Source organism: Jaculus jaculus, chromosome 1 (assembly GCF_020740685.1).
Source record: "Jaculus jaculus isolate mJacJac1 chromosome 1, mJacJac1.mat.Y.cur, whole genome shotgun sequence".
Lineage (NCBI taxonomy): Eukaryota > Metazoa > Chordata > Mammalia > Rodentia > Dipodidae > Jaculus > Jaculus jaculus.
Genome location: NC_059102.1, coordinates 121,426,810 through 121,442,015, shown reverse-complemented (window position 1 = coordinate 121,442,015; position 15,206 = coordinate 121,426,810). Strand labels below are relative to the sequence as shown.

The window sequence follows — 15,206 nt, the reverse complement described above, 5'->3', positions numbered from 1 at the left end:
CAAACTAGCCTCTAACTTGCTATATAGGGGAAGATGGCCTTGAACTACGGAATCCCCTACCGCTACCTCCCCAGCACTGGGACTACACCACTATGCCCAGTTGATGTGGTGCTGGGAATAGAACTCGGGGCTTTGTGCATACTAGTCACACACAAGATCTGCATAATAGGAGGGAAAAATATAATGCCATCAAGTAGAAGGACTGGTTGAAAAGAAGAAGGGGTTCAGTGGTGGGGAGCTAAGGGAGAGGGGACGCTGGGCGTGGTGGCGCATGCCTTCAATCCCAGCACTCAGGAAGCAGAGATGAGCTCGAGGCCAGCCTGAGACTACATAGTGCGTTTCAGGCCAGCTTGGGGTACGAGACCCTATCTTGAAAAACCAAAAAAATTAAAAGAGGGGGAACAAGTGAAGGTGATGGAAGAGGGTTATGATCATGGCACATAGTTTATATGAATGGAAGTTGTCAATAAAAAGCTTTTTATAGCACTTGTTAAACTTTGTTAAACTGATGGACAAAGACTTAAAGACAGGTGCAAAAATAAATCCTCTTTTGCAACCCAAAGCTCACGGTTAAGTATGAGTTTTGATACAGATAAGAAGGAACATGATTTTTTTTTTTTAAGGTTTTTTAAGCCAGGCATGGTGGTACACACCTTTAATCCCAGCACTCAGGAAGCAGAGGTAGAAGGATCGCTGTGAGTTCAAGGCCACCCTGAGTCTACATAGTGAATTCCAGGTTATCCTGGGCTAGCGTGAGACCCTACCTCGAAAAACCAAAAGAGCAAAGAAGCCTTTTTTAAAGTGCAGAACTAATTTTCAGAAAATTCAGACGCCGTTGTTTCTCTAATCCTTGGTTTGACCTTGCTTATTGCACAGCGTGCCATAACTGATCTATCTTTTGGTTTGATGGGTTTTCTTTTGAAATATTTCTATTTATTTGCCAGCAAAGAGAAGAAAAACAGTGAGAATGGGTGCGCCAGGGCCTCTAGCTACTGCAAAGGAGCTCCAGCTGCATGTGCCACGTTGTGTATCTGGCTGTATGTGGGTGCTAGGGAATCAAACCTGGGTCATTAGGCTTTGCAGGCAAGTGCCTTAACCACGGAGCCATCTCTCCAGGCCCTTCTGATGGGTTTTGATTGGGGAGATGGGCATAGCTTCCAAGTGCAAAAAAGAACAGGAGGGAAGGGGAGAGAATAATTAGCTGCCCACTCTCTCTTCCTGGCAGCAAGTTTATACTTGGATATCAAAGTGCTTCCCTGCCTTTTTCTTTCTTTTCTTTTCCCTTCACTTCTCAGTGCCTACCCTCAGACTAGTGTGACGTTGCAACTGTCACAGGCAGCTGGGAACATTTTGTCATATTACAAAATTCATCTCACTCTGCAATGCATACATCAATTTCTAAGCTGAAATGTAACATGTGAACTGTGATATTAATTATGATTCTTTACAATGGCATCTGGCCAAACATTGGACATTAGAACTGAGCAGGCTTACTTTCAATAAAAATATGTTGTAATATTTAACTTATATTTCACAAGTTTAAAGCTTTTGGTTTATTAAGTGATTCTTTTATATTTTGGACCCTTAAATTTTAGGACAATATTGACTAAGCAGAAAAATACTTTTAAGGTTTGGAGTTTTCTTTTGCTTGTGTTTGCTTGAGATAGGGTCTCATTGTCTCAGGATGGCCTTTAACTCACTATGTAGCCCAGACTGGCCTTGAACTCATAATCCTCCAGGCTTGGCCTCCCAAGTGCTGAGATCACAGGAATGAGCCACCACATCTGGTTTGAGAAAATTATCTTTTGAAAACATAAGACCTTTCTAATTTTGAAATTTTCCTAACTTTGACTTTACAATGTTAAATAAAATATATTCCAATTTTGGTTATTTAAAATTAACTACACTCCACTTCTTAATTATTCTGTCATTGAAACCAATATGTCAAGATCATCATGGAAACAGGTAATATGAAAGTGAAGCTCATACTAGGTGTGATAATGCAAATCTATAACCCCAGCACTTGGGAGGTTGAAGCAGGACTGCCATGAGATCCTGGTAAACCTGGGCTGCAGAGTGAAACCTCTCTCAAAACACAAACAAAAACAAAACACCTCAAAATTTAGCAGGGCATGGTAGTTCATATCTGTAACCCTTGCACTTGGGAAGCCAAGGTAAGTAGATTGCTGTGAGTTCAAGGCAAGCCTAGTCTACAGGCCAGCCTGGACTGTAAGGATGAGAAGCCTTATCTCAAAATAAGTAAAGGGCTGGAAAGATGGCTTAGCAGTTAAGGCACTTGCCTGCAAAGCCAAAGGACACAGGTTCAGTTCCCCAGGACCCACATAAACCAAATGCCCAAAGGTGGTATATGCATCTGGAGTTCTTTTACAGTAGCTGGAGGCCCTGGTTACCCATTCCCATTCTGCCTCTCTCCCTCTCTCTCTTTCTCTCTCTCTCTCTCTCGTGCATGCATGCTCTTTCTCTCAAATAAATAAATAAAAATAAAATATTTTTAAAAAAAATTTAAAAAGTGAAATAATTTTTTAAAATACTTTTGGGCTGGAGGGATGGCTTAGCAGTTAAGGCATTTACCTACAAAACCAAAGGACCCAGGTTCAATTCCCCAGGACCCACATTAGTCAGATGCACAAGGGGGTGTATGCATCTGGAGCTCATTTGCAGTGGCTGGAGGCCCTGACACACCCATTCTCTCTCTCTCTCTCTTTCTCTCCCAAATAAATAAATTAAACTAAATATTTTTTTAAAAAAAATTTAAGCCGGGTGTGATGGCGCACGCCTTTAATCCAGCACTCGGGAGGCAGAGGTAGGAGGATCACCATGAGTTCAAGGCCACCCTGAGACTACAGAGTGAATTCCAGGTCAGCCTGAGCCAGAGTGAGACCCTACCTTGAAAAACCAAAAAAAAAAAAAAAAAAAAAAAAATTTAAGTGAAATAGAAGAGAAAAAAGAAAGAAAAATTTTAAGTAAAGCAATCTTAATTTTAATATTGACAACACTGATAATTAGCAAATACTGTTGAGCATAAACCATGTAAAACTCAGAAACAGGGTATTATAAGTTGTTAATGAAGACTTAATTACTCATGAAAATAAGGAAAATGAAACAGATAGTTATTCTTATCAAATCTATAGCCTAAATTTGAAGTCAGTTTCACTCTTTGTTATTTGCAAAATGGCCCTTTAACTACTAAAGCACAGAGATAGAAAAAAGAATTATTTGCATTGGATGTTCAATTCAGAAAGAACATATGTCACAGGGCTGCACATTACAAGACAATGGAAGTTATATCCATGAAATTAACAAATGGATAAAAACAAAGAAACTGTGAAGTGCTCCTGTGTTTCCTGGATATTCCTACAGGTAGTGACTCTGACACCTTTCGAAAATGAGATTATTTCTAGCCACATACAGTGGATTCACTTACTGTTAGTGTTTTCCATTGGTTAAACAAAACAGGGAATATGGAGTTTAAAAGCAGTTCTTCAAAAATAGACAGATAGAGCACATCTTTTTGTCATGAGGGTTTGACACCTGAGGCCTCACGGATGGGGTCAGCCAATTCCCATAGATGACAAAGAACATACCTGGGAGCTTGTTTTTCACATATAACCCCACCCACCCAGAGCCCACACCCACGTCAGTCTCTTATACTCAGGCTCTTTATGCACCTTCCTTATTATTCCAGAGCCACCACCAAAATAACATGGAGAATCTCTTGTTCCAGAACCGTCTACAAATATGCAAGAGGCTGAATGCCCACTCTCCCAGGAGACCTCATACCTAAGCAAAGACACAGAAAAGATGATTCCTTTGTCACACTCCAGACAGGAAATGGGAGTTATCTCTCTCCAGTTTCTAAGAAAAGCTAAATAATTGGGAACAAACAAAAAGAACTTTAGCGAAGGATTAAACTTGAATCAGATTCTCAAAGGGCCATATCTGGTTTAGGGCTGGGGCTAATCACATCTCAGCACTGAAGAAGCAGAGGTAGGAGGAGCGCTCTGAGTTCAAGGCCACCTTGAGACTAGAATTCCAGGTAAGCCTGAGCTAGAGGGAGACTCTGCCTTGAAAAAAAAAAAAAAGAAGAAGAAAAGAAGTAGAAAAGGCCAAATTACATATCAAAACTCAAGAGGGAAGCTGTATCAAGCTAAAGAACTTTTACCTGGATAGAATTCAATAAGCCCAAGAGTCATTAGCAAAATCAGTTGGGATTCAAAAATCTTTTTCTCCTTTCCCAATATAGGCTCTTCAGAGAGGCTCTGTCACAGAAGGGAGGCAAGAGGAAGGGTACTGTTCTGCCATTGCGAGAGAGAGATGACACATGCGTAGTGTGGCCTTCAAGAAGCATGCCCTGGAGTGTGTGAAGACGCTGAGAAACATACCATGAACGGTGAGAACCATACCATGAAGGGTGAGAGGCCTCAAAGTAGCGCTCCCAGGCTCAGTCAGCAAAGCTACCGGGGCCAGAGAGCTAAACTGCATCCTAATGTTTGCATGTGTAATTACACAGAAAACCAAATGAGTGACAAGATTCGCCAAGCAAGCGCTACACTTTAGTTACTTACGTGCCTGTCACTCCTCTCAAACGTTGCAGATGGGGGGCTGGGGACGTGGCTCAGTCAGCCAAGCCCTTATGCACAAACATGAGGAGTGAGGTTTGGGTCCACGGCACCCACATGAAAGCTGAGCATGGTAGCATGATGCACCTGCATTCCCAGCGCTGACATACTGCCTACATCATAAAGCCCAACTGGTGAGCTCTGATTTCAGTGAGAAAGTCTGTCTCCAAGAAGAGACAAGAAAAGAGGGGAGAGAATGGAGAGAATGATACAGGAGAGAGGAGGGGAGAAAAGAAGGTGGAGCGTGATTGAGGAATGCACGTGACATTGACCTCTGACAGACCTTCACACACACACTGAGTAAACAATCTATAGATGTCGATGTGGATAATCCTTAACCACAGAGGGCTGAATAAAGCAGAGGACTATAAAAACAAATCTCTGGTAAAAACAAGGGCAGACAACAGGCTTCTCAACACATTTCCTGGAGCTTAGTACACACCGTGTAGACCTGTGCCCAAGTTCACATGCTGCTCAGGTGACGCCGTGCAGGTGACAACAGAACACAGGCTGCTGCTTGGGCAGCAGAGGCCGAGGGAAAGCTCGGGGCACCGATAACGAGCCGGGCAACGCACGGTGGGAGCGCTGCAGGGACGTCCAGGTCAAAAGTGTGTGGAGTGACATGTAGACTTGTTTTGTTTGCCTCATTCTGTGAACAGGTTCAGAGTTCATGGAGGACTGAAGAAGGTCCGAGTCTCAGTCATGCTTAGATGAAGCAGAGGTCACAGGACAGGAACACAAGGACAATGGAGACTAGAGGCAAACATTGCCCCGTTCACTGACAGTGCTGATTACATAGAACTAGCCAGGAATGGGAAAAGAAAAAGAAACCCTTCCCCTTCCACTGCCACTCCTGACTCTGTCACACGAGCCAGGAACGGGAACAGAAAATTTTTTACCTGAATGTAGGTAGTTTGTCTAGTAAACATTTAGTGTAGTGATTACTGGTTGTGGATGTCACCTTGGCAAGTTCCAAAAGTATATATGCCTGCTGGGTCCTTCCACTTCCTCCTGCAATTTGGATTCAGTTGGTGTGACCTGAACTCTAGCATACATAATTTAAAAAGTAACCTGGGTGCTGGAGAGATTGCTTACTGGTTAAAGACGCATGCCTGGGGAGCTTAAGGACCTAGGTTCAATTCTCCAGGTCCCACATAAGCCAGATGCACATGGTGACACATGCATCTGTAGTTCATTTGCAGTGGCTGAAGGCCCTGGCATGCCCATTCCCATTCCCATTCCCAATCTCCCTCTCTCTCTCTCTGTCTCTCTCTCTCTCTCTCTCTCTCTCTTTCTCTCTGTATCTCTAATAAATAAATGAATCTTTAAAAAAATAAAAGTGCAGCTGGAGGGATGGCTTAGCAGTTAAGCGCTTGCCTGTGAAGCCTAAGGACCCTGGTTGGAGGCTCGATTCCCCAGGTCCCAAGTTAGCCATATGCACAAGGGGGTGCATGCATCTGGAGTTCATTTGCAGCAGCTGGAGGCCCTGACATGCCCATTCTCTCTATATATATCTGCCTCTTTCTCTCTCTGTCTGTCACTCTCAAATAAATAAATTAAAACAAACAAAAAATCCAGGCATGGTGGTGCATGTCTTTAATCCCAGCACTTGGGAGGCAGAGGTAGGAGGGTCACCGTGAGTTCGAGGCCACCCTGAGACTACATAGTGAATTCCAAGTCAGCCTGGGCTAGAGTGAGACTCTACCTTGAAAAACCAAATATAAAAAATAAAATAAACAAAAAATTTAAAAAAAATAAAAGTAACTTGGGTAATTTTTGTGGGTTTGTTGTTCTTTGTTTTGCTGTTGTTTGGGTTTTTTTTTATTTTTTTATGCAAAGGCTAGGTTTATTTACAAAATCAGTCCTCAACATGATTATTTAATGCTCAAGCTTCGTTCTGAGGAGTGCTGACCTCTGTAGCCCTTTCCTAGGAGTGGAGGGAGTTGTCAGAGGTTGAACCCATGCCACGTGTGTGCTCTTCCACTCAGCCCCAGCCCCAGCCCCAGGCTGTGTGAAAACCTTTCTCTCTCTCTTTCTCTCTCTTTTGTTCTTGTGTCATTTTTTAAAAATTCAACAACCATATCACATCCGAAAGATAGTGTTCCACAGCACTTCTCCCCACCCTCCATGTCTCACCTTCTTCTCATCCCATCTTCAATGCTCCCTGAGGCAGAAGCTGTGGCTTAGATGTCCCATTTAATTGTCTCATTTAGTGCTGAGCATGCGACAGTCCCTTATAGACCAGTTACGACTCTGCAGTAGCCACCACTGCAAAAAGAAGCTTCTGTGACCAAAGTTGAGAGCAACACTGATCTATGGGCAGAGACATAAACACTTGGGAGGTAGTTGTAAACGATTGAGTGCAGTCCAGCAGCTGTTTCATGAGACCATGATGCCTGGGGGCTGAGCGTGCCTTAATACTCCCAGACATGGTCTCATGAAACAGCTGCTGGACTGCGCTAGACCTCACAGCTACTCATGTGACATGACTTAAAGTTCCCACTAGAGGGCAGGAAACTTACATTTAAGATGGACCCTTTAAAAGCAGGCGAACAAACTGGACAAAACATCATTATAGAAGCTGGGGGGTAGCTCAGTGGTAAAGGCCCTTGTTGCAAAGCCTTCCAGCCCAAGTTCAATTCCCCATACCTATATATACCTATATATTTTCCAGATGTGCAAAGTGGCACATGCATCTGGAGTTTGTTTGCAGTGCAAGAGGCCCTGGTGTGCCCATACTCTCTCTCTCTCTCAAATAAATAAATAAAAATAATTTAAAAATATAATTATTGGAATGATTCATGATAACAAATAAATAGGCACATCTACTGTACACTTTCTCAGGTCCAGTCATCCCTACATACCTTCATTTGCATGACTTTGACACTTGCTACATTCCCTTCACCTGGTTCTTACTCATAACTGTTGTTATTCCATTGCTAGCTTGTTTTGAATTTTTTGCCCTCAGCAATGGACTATAAGACTGTGAGAATAATGCTTGTTTTGTTCACTGGTTTATTCTTAGTGCTGTGTCAGGAACTTGCAATTGCCAAATGTTTTTGATGAACCTGACTTCAAAGCATTGTACTTTGCCATTGGTAAAATTACTTTCAGTTTTTCTGCTATCTCCTTTTAAGTCCTTGAGCTTGTCCCTATTAATCTTTGTTGTCCCATAGGATTTCATCAGTGGCCTTTATATGTGCTATTATAGTGGAAACCCCTTGTTCTTTTGTAGAGAAGGATAAGCATTGTCAAAACTAAAATCAGTAAGCGCTTCCTATAAAAAAAATATGCATCACTAAGGTGCTGTGATGGTTTGATTCAGGTGTCCCCCATAAACTTAGGTGTTCTGAATGCTAGGTTCCCAGCTGATGGAGATTTGGGAATTAACGCCTCCTAGAGGGAGTGTATTGTTGGGGGCAGGTTTATGGGTGTTATAGCCAGTTTCCCCATGCCAGTGTTTGGCACACTCTCCTGTTGCTATTGTCCACCTTATGTTGGCCAGGGGGTGATGTCCACCCTCTGCTCATGCCATCATTTTCCTCTGCCATTTTGGAGCTTCCTCTCAAGCCTATAATCCAAAATAAATCTCTTTCCCAGAAGGTGCTCTTGGTTGGGTGATTTCTACCAGCAATGTGAACTGCACTGCAACAGGTGCTATCTTGACTGTGGGTATTGTAACTATCTGGACTAAGGACTTTTCAGCCTTCAAAGGTACTTATTTATGAATGTGGAAACTGAGGTCCAGAGAGAGTGAGGAGTTTGCCATGGATATCCCTAGTAGTATGTGGACAGGCCAGAACTAAAACCTTGGTGCTCTGGCTGCAGAACCCAGTTACAGAATCACTTCAGCATCTCAGAATTACTGCTTAAGGGCTGTGCACAATAACCTCACCAAGCTGTAACTGCAGAGGCAACTGATCCTGAGAGGAAGCAGAAAAGCAAAGTTGGGAAAAATTCTGTGCATTTTTCACAGTCCATTTTCTTTCTCTATTTATTTACTTATTTGAGAGAGAAATGGGCAGCTAGATAAAGAGAGAGCCAGACGTGGTGGTGCATGCCTTTAATCCCAGCACTCGGGAGGCAGAGGTAGGAGGATTGCTGTGAGTTCGAGGCCACCCTGAGACTACATAGTGAATTCCAGGACAGACTGGGCTAGAGTGACATCCTACCTTGAAAAACCAAAAGAGACAGAGAGAAAGAGAGAGGAAGAGAGGGAGAGAGAGAACATGGGCACGCCAGGGCCTCCAGCCACAGCAAATGAGCTCCAGATGCACGTGCTACCTTGTGTCTCTATCTGGCTTGCATGGGTACTGGGGAATCGAATCTGTGTCCTTAGGCTTTCCAGGCAAATGCCTCAAGTGCCAAGCCATCACTCAGCCCCACAATCCATTTGAAACAACAGAGATATGGTGAGTTAAGACAGATCAAGTGTCATTTTCTTATAAAATATTGTTTTACCCAGGGATTTATTTTGACATCACATGAGAAAAAAAAAAAAAAAACTTGATAAGCTGTAGTCCTCTTTGTAACAAGCCAAATACTAACCAACCAATGTCACAGATAGCCAATGCAGGGTCTTGGAGCTCTTGATATAGCAATTTTAGAACAAGCCAAAGCATACAGTGCAAATAATCTTTTAATATCCTCAAAGTGCAGTGAGTATTCAGCCAAAATGCAAACACCATAAGAACCAGAAATCCTAGCAATTCTTCACCACAGGTATACGTCACAAATGATTAAAACTGGGTGTTCAGACAAAAACTAATACATAATAGCCAAAGAGCTGCCTATTAATGTATGAGTGGGTTTTTACAAAAGTAATGTATAAAGCCAAGCATGGTGGCTCACACCTACAATCACATTACTTGGGAGACTTAGGCAGAAAGATCACTACAGGTTCAAAGGCAGCTACCTGGTGAGTTCCAGGATACCCTGGGCTACAGAGAGAGACCTATCAAACAGAAAATAAAACCACATATCCATACAGTGGAACATTGTTCAGCAACAAAAATGAATGGAAGCTCTGGGGAAATAGACCAGGGGCTAAGAGCACTTGCCACACAAGCATGAGGGTCCGAGAGGGCCTAAGATGCCCTACGGTCAACCTCTCGCACCCAAGTAAGAAGCTAGGTGTGGCCACATATGCCTGAAACCCCAGTCCTGTAAAGGATGGAGACAGGAGATTTGCTGGGGCTCACTGGTCAGACAGCAGCTCTGGGTTCAGTGAGAGGCTCTGCCCCAAGGCAACAACACAAAAGGGCAATTGAGGAAAACGCTCAGTGTTCTCATTTGGCCTCCATCCCCACACACGTGCACACAGCGTGCACATATCTGCACACACAAACGCACACGCACTATACATACAGACACCACACGTAGTATCTAAGTGTGCCAAAATTTTAAAAATAAAAATAAAACTGAATGAAGTAGGGATATGTGCAACAACCTAAGTGAAGTGAATCTTGATTACATTGTGCAAAGCAAAAGAAGCCAGTCAGAAAGGTTACATGTTGTCCAGTTCCATTTATATAAAATATACAGAATTGAAACCAGGTGTGGTGGCACACGCCTTTAATCCCAGCACTTGGGAGGCAGAGGTAGGAGGATCACTGTGAATTTGAGGCCACCCTGAGACTCCATAGTGAATTCTAGGTCAGCCTGGGCTAGAGTGAGACCCTACCTCAAAAAAAAAAAAAAAAAACCAGAATTGTCAAATTCATAAAAGTAGAGTGCTGGCTGTAAAAGACAGGGGACAAAGGGGAAGGAGAGTGACTTTATTTTCTGTGTGGGGGGGTGTGCACGCTTGTGTATATCTGTGTAAGTAGAGTATTGTGATGTGTATGCAGTGTATGCATGTGTTCGTGCAGATGTGCACACCCTGTGTACACACATGGAGAGGCTAAAAGAGAAGGTAAGGCATCCTCTTTTTGCTCATCTGCCTATTTCTCTAAGATAGTCTCTCTCTCCATCCAAAGCTGCCATTTTTTGCCATTTTTTTCTTCATTAAGCAAGATCCAGTGATTCTCGGGTCTCCACCCTAGGTCTGAGTGAGATTTACAGCCGTGCCTGGCCATGTCTAGTTATTTACATGGGTGCTGGGGAATCGAACCCAGGCTGTCCCAGGTCTTCATGCTTGTTCAGCCAATGCCCTTACCTGCTGAGCTGTAACTTCTCAATGGGTTTCTGGCTGGAGTGGTGAATGAAAAGATTGTGCGGCAGAGTTAGCAGTTGAGCAGCGCTGTCAGAGTACTAAATGCCACTAAAGTGTTCACTTTAAAGCAACGGATTCTGCTGAGTGTGGTAGCACACGCCTTTAATCCTAGCTCTGGAAGTCGGAGGTAGGAGGATTGCTGCGAGTTCAAGGTCACCCTGGTCTAGAATGAGACCCTACCTCAAAAATCCAAATAACAAAGTAATGAATTATATAGTATGAGTTTTGCCTGCACAAAACAAAGGCTTGCCACACAACAATTTGACTTTTGTTGTTGTTTGAGCATCTGCTACTACTTTGGGTGTGTTAATAGTTCCGTAGGTCTGTGGGGGAGAAACAAAGACACCAGGAAGATGCTGTGCTTTAGTTATCAAGCTTTATTCAAGCAGGCTTGCAGTAGACGAAACCCCTATTATCCTTCTGGAATAAATTATGGGACTGAGCTCCATTCAAAAGTGACAGAAGGGCTGGAGAGATGGCTTAGCAGTTAAGCGCTTGCCTGTGAAGCCTAAGGACCCCGGTTCGAGGCTCGGTTCCCCAGGTCCCACGTTAGCCAGATGCACAAGGGGGCGCACGCGTCTGGAGTTCGTTTGCAGAGGCTGGAAGCCCTGGCGCATCCATTCTCTCTCTCTCCCTCTATCTGTCTTTCTCTCTGTGTCTGTCGCTCTCAAATAAATAAATTTAAAAAAAAAAAGTGACAGAAAAGGCCAAGGAAAAACTAGAGAGCTTCACAAAAGTAGTGACAGCTTTGATAATCATTCCTAGATCTAGAGTATCACCTTTGAGGGAGCCAGTCTCTCTAAGACAGTGTAGCAGACAGCTTCAGGTTCACTGAGATGAACTTTCAGGCCAGGCACAGTTAAGGAGGAAAGGATTTATTGAAGCTTACAGATCCAGGGGAAGTTCCACAATGGCAGAAGAAGCTGGCCTGCTTTCACAGGCCCAAGCAGAGAGAGAGAAGCACAAGCCAAAAGCCATACAGCACAGCACACTTCAGGAACTCCAGTTAGGCACACTTTGCATAGCTTTGGATTGAAATCTCAAACCTATCACCACACCTTAAGATCCGCACAGTCACACTACCTCCAGCCAGGTGGCTGCAGATGCAAACTACAAACTAATAAGACACTGAATATATTGGGGGGGTCATCTACTCAAACTACCACACCTGGTCTCCCAGCATCTTTTCAAAAGAGTCATATGGGCCAGTTGGCAAGATCCCCTGCTGTAAAAGAAATCAGCTGTCCATCTGAAGATTCATCTGTCAAGAAAATCACTGCTGAGATTTGCGTTCTGTGAACCTACCATGGAGGTTGGTACTTGCCTGCAGGTAGCACCTGATCAGCACCAGTATGAATGAATTGACTGTGGAGCTGGGGTCCATGGGTATGCTGCCCGAGGGTCAGTTAACACAGATCAGCAAACTTGGGAAAGTAGGAATATCCCTCCTGTCTGTGTCACTCGCTCCACTAGTACAACCATGTAAGAATGATAAAGGCAAACCAGATTCTGTAGGACTTCCTTCCCCCCATGGGCTGCTAGGAATTGACAAGATTTGGCTCCTATTTACATTTGACATTCAATGCACACTTAGAAATTTCACAAATGATGAGATGCAGGCCAAGAGGCAACTCCTCCAAGGGCAACTCCTAAAAGGAAAAAAGAGAGAAGTAAGCCGGATATGATGGCTCATACCTTTAATCCCAGCACTCGGGAGGCAGGGGTAGGAGGATTGCTGTGAGACTTAGGCCAGCCTGAGACTGCATAGTGAATTCCAGGTCAGCCTGGGCTACAGCACAACCCTTCCTGAAAAAGAAATCACGACACAGAGAGAGAGTTAAGCAGTGAGTTAACACATGTCCATGGGAGATCAGCTTATTCCTTGGTCTTAGATAATGAGAAAGATGAGAAAATGGAAGAAGATAGAAAAGATGAAGAAGGGAAAGACCACAGTGAAGTCATGAAGCTAGATAAGCACCCACAGAATCTACTGGGAGAGAGAAAAAATCATGACACTGCTCCTCCCTGAATCTTCAATAGTTTACTTGATGTATTTTATAGACAAATAACTTAAAACTTGAAGAATGCCTGCTGATAATTCCTTTTGTCTTTGAAAATGTAGTATTTTTGTAGAAATTGAGAAAGAATGATTTCATCAGAGAGAATTATAGTGGGAAAAAAAACAATAACTTGTTTCTGTCAATAACTTCAATGACATATTCGTTGAGTAAAAAGAGTTTCTTTGCCGGGGGTGCTGAGGAGAGGGCTCAGGGTTATAGGAACTTGCTTGCAAGCCTGTCAGCCCAGGTTTGACTCCCCAGCACCCACATAAAGCAAGACACAATGTGGTGCATGCATTTGTGAACCCAGTGGGCCCACATCAGTGAGAGGCAGAGCCTGGAGAATCCAGAAACCCACAGGCAAGCTAGACAGGGGCACACAAAATGAAGACACAAGAAGAAGCAACAAGGGAGACACTGTCTCAAGTAGGATAGAATGAGAGGACAAACACCCCAAGGCTGTCTTCAGACCTCCACACGTATACCATGATACACATGTGACCCCCGACATCCATCCATTCATATAGATCTGCACACACATAATAAAAATGAAACTGTGAAAAAAGAATTTTTTTCTTTAAATCTTGGGAAAATGATGTTTTCTCTCAGTAATTTCAAAGCAGAAGGTAACAGAAGTCAAAACTGAGTACTTTTAATCTCAACTCCTAACAGATGTATAGTGGTAAGGGTTATATTTCATTTTACATAAGATGAAAATAATTGTTGGCATACTTCACCTGATTGGAATGGCAGTTGTTTTTTGAATTTCCTTTATGAGAACTTCGTTATCTAATCAGGAAATCAAATGCTTTGTAGACCTATGTACCTTACTTTTGTTTCTTTAGGTGTATTCTGGGAATAGATTATATCAGTTATTTTCTTGTTGATGTAAAAAAAATATCCCACCAGAAACAGTTTATGGAAGAAAAGGGGTTTAATTCTGTGTTTCATCATAGTATGGAAGGCATGGCAAGATGGAGCAGGAAATATATATGTCACCAGAGTCAGAAAGCAGAGGGAGAAAAGTGGACCTAAAATACGAAACCCGCCCCCAGTGACTCACTTTCTTCAGCAACGCTCCACCTCCTAAAGGTTCCTGAATGGTACCACCAGCTGGGGATCCAAAATTCAAATATATGAATGGGGCATTTTATAGTCAAATCACCACACATATAATTTCAATAAAAATACTAGATAATTAATAATTTAGCTTTAAAAAAAACTACAAATTTCATCAAACTATAGCCCTGCAACATCTGCTTTTGAACCTATTGCCAGGCTAGAGAGACAGCCTACTGGTTCAAAGCACTTACTTGACTCTATTGCCAACAGACACTAGGAATCTTCTTGCTTCTCTCATAGACTTTTTTTTTTTTTTTTTTAAGTAGGGTCTCACTCTAGCTCAGGCTGACCTGGAATTCACTCTGCATTCTCAGGATGGCCTCGAGCTCATGGCGATCCTCCTACCTCTGCCTCCCTCCCGAGTGCTGGGATTAAAGGTGTGCACCACCACACCCGGCTTCTCATAGACATTTTAAGAGCACAGAAAGCAAACACTGAAGTAGTAAGTGCATACTTAATACAATTTGTAGAGATCCTTTATGTCTTCAATCTTTAAAGGTTATGAGATTGTCTTTACTCTCCGGAAGTTTTTCTTTTTAATTTAACCTAATTTATTTGAGAGATAGAGAGAATGGGTACACCAGGGCCTCCAGCCACTGCAGACAAACTCAAGATATATGTGTCACCTTGTGGATCTGGTTTACATGGGTCCTGGGGAATTGAACCTGGGTCCTTTGGCTTTGCAGGCAAACACCTTAAGCAGAAAAGTTCCAGAGCAAAGAAACATAAAGCCACTTTGAATTAAAGTAACAGGGAATCCAGGCCTCTTAATCAATTTCCAGACCTTAGCCAGTTTACAGATCCTGAGCCCCTTGATTGAAGGGGTGGTTGGGTTCCCTTGAGGAAGGACCCTCCTACAATCCCCAAAAGTTTCACTATTAAGTTTACTCCTATCCTTCCTCAGAGGGACCTGTGGTCTTTTCCTAGGGTAACTGTACACTGCATAAAAGAAATAATCAGACTTCTGGAGCTTACTGGACACTGGTTCTGAATTGACATTGATTCCAGGAGACCCCAGAAAGCATTGTGGGCCTCCAGTTAAAGCAGGTGCTTACAGAGGTCAGGAGATCAATGGAGTTTTGGCAAATGTTAGACTAACAGTGGGTCCCCAAACTCACCTTGTGGTTATTTCCCCAGTCCCAGAATTCATAATTGGGATAGATATATACT

At 43.1% G+C, this 15,206-nt stretch overlaps 1 non-coding gene and 1 pseudogene across 1 annotated transcript; both read left to right on the top strand.

Annotated features, from left to right (window-relative positions):
- Positions 1 to 482: 482 nt before the first annotated feature.
- Positions 483 to 607, top strand: LOC123457909. The gene has a single exon (XR_006635262.1). It is a non-coding gene; the product is annotated as a small nucleolar RNA SNORA40 (small nucleolar RNA).
- A 9,125-nt stretch (positions 608 to 9,732) lies between these two features.
- Positions 9,733 to 12,923, top strand: LOC123464395 (annotated as a pseudogene).
- Positions 12,924 to 15,206: the final 2,283 nt, after the last annotated feature.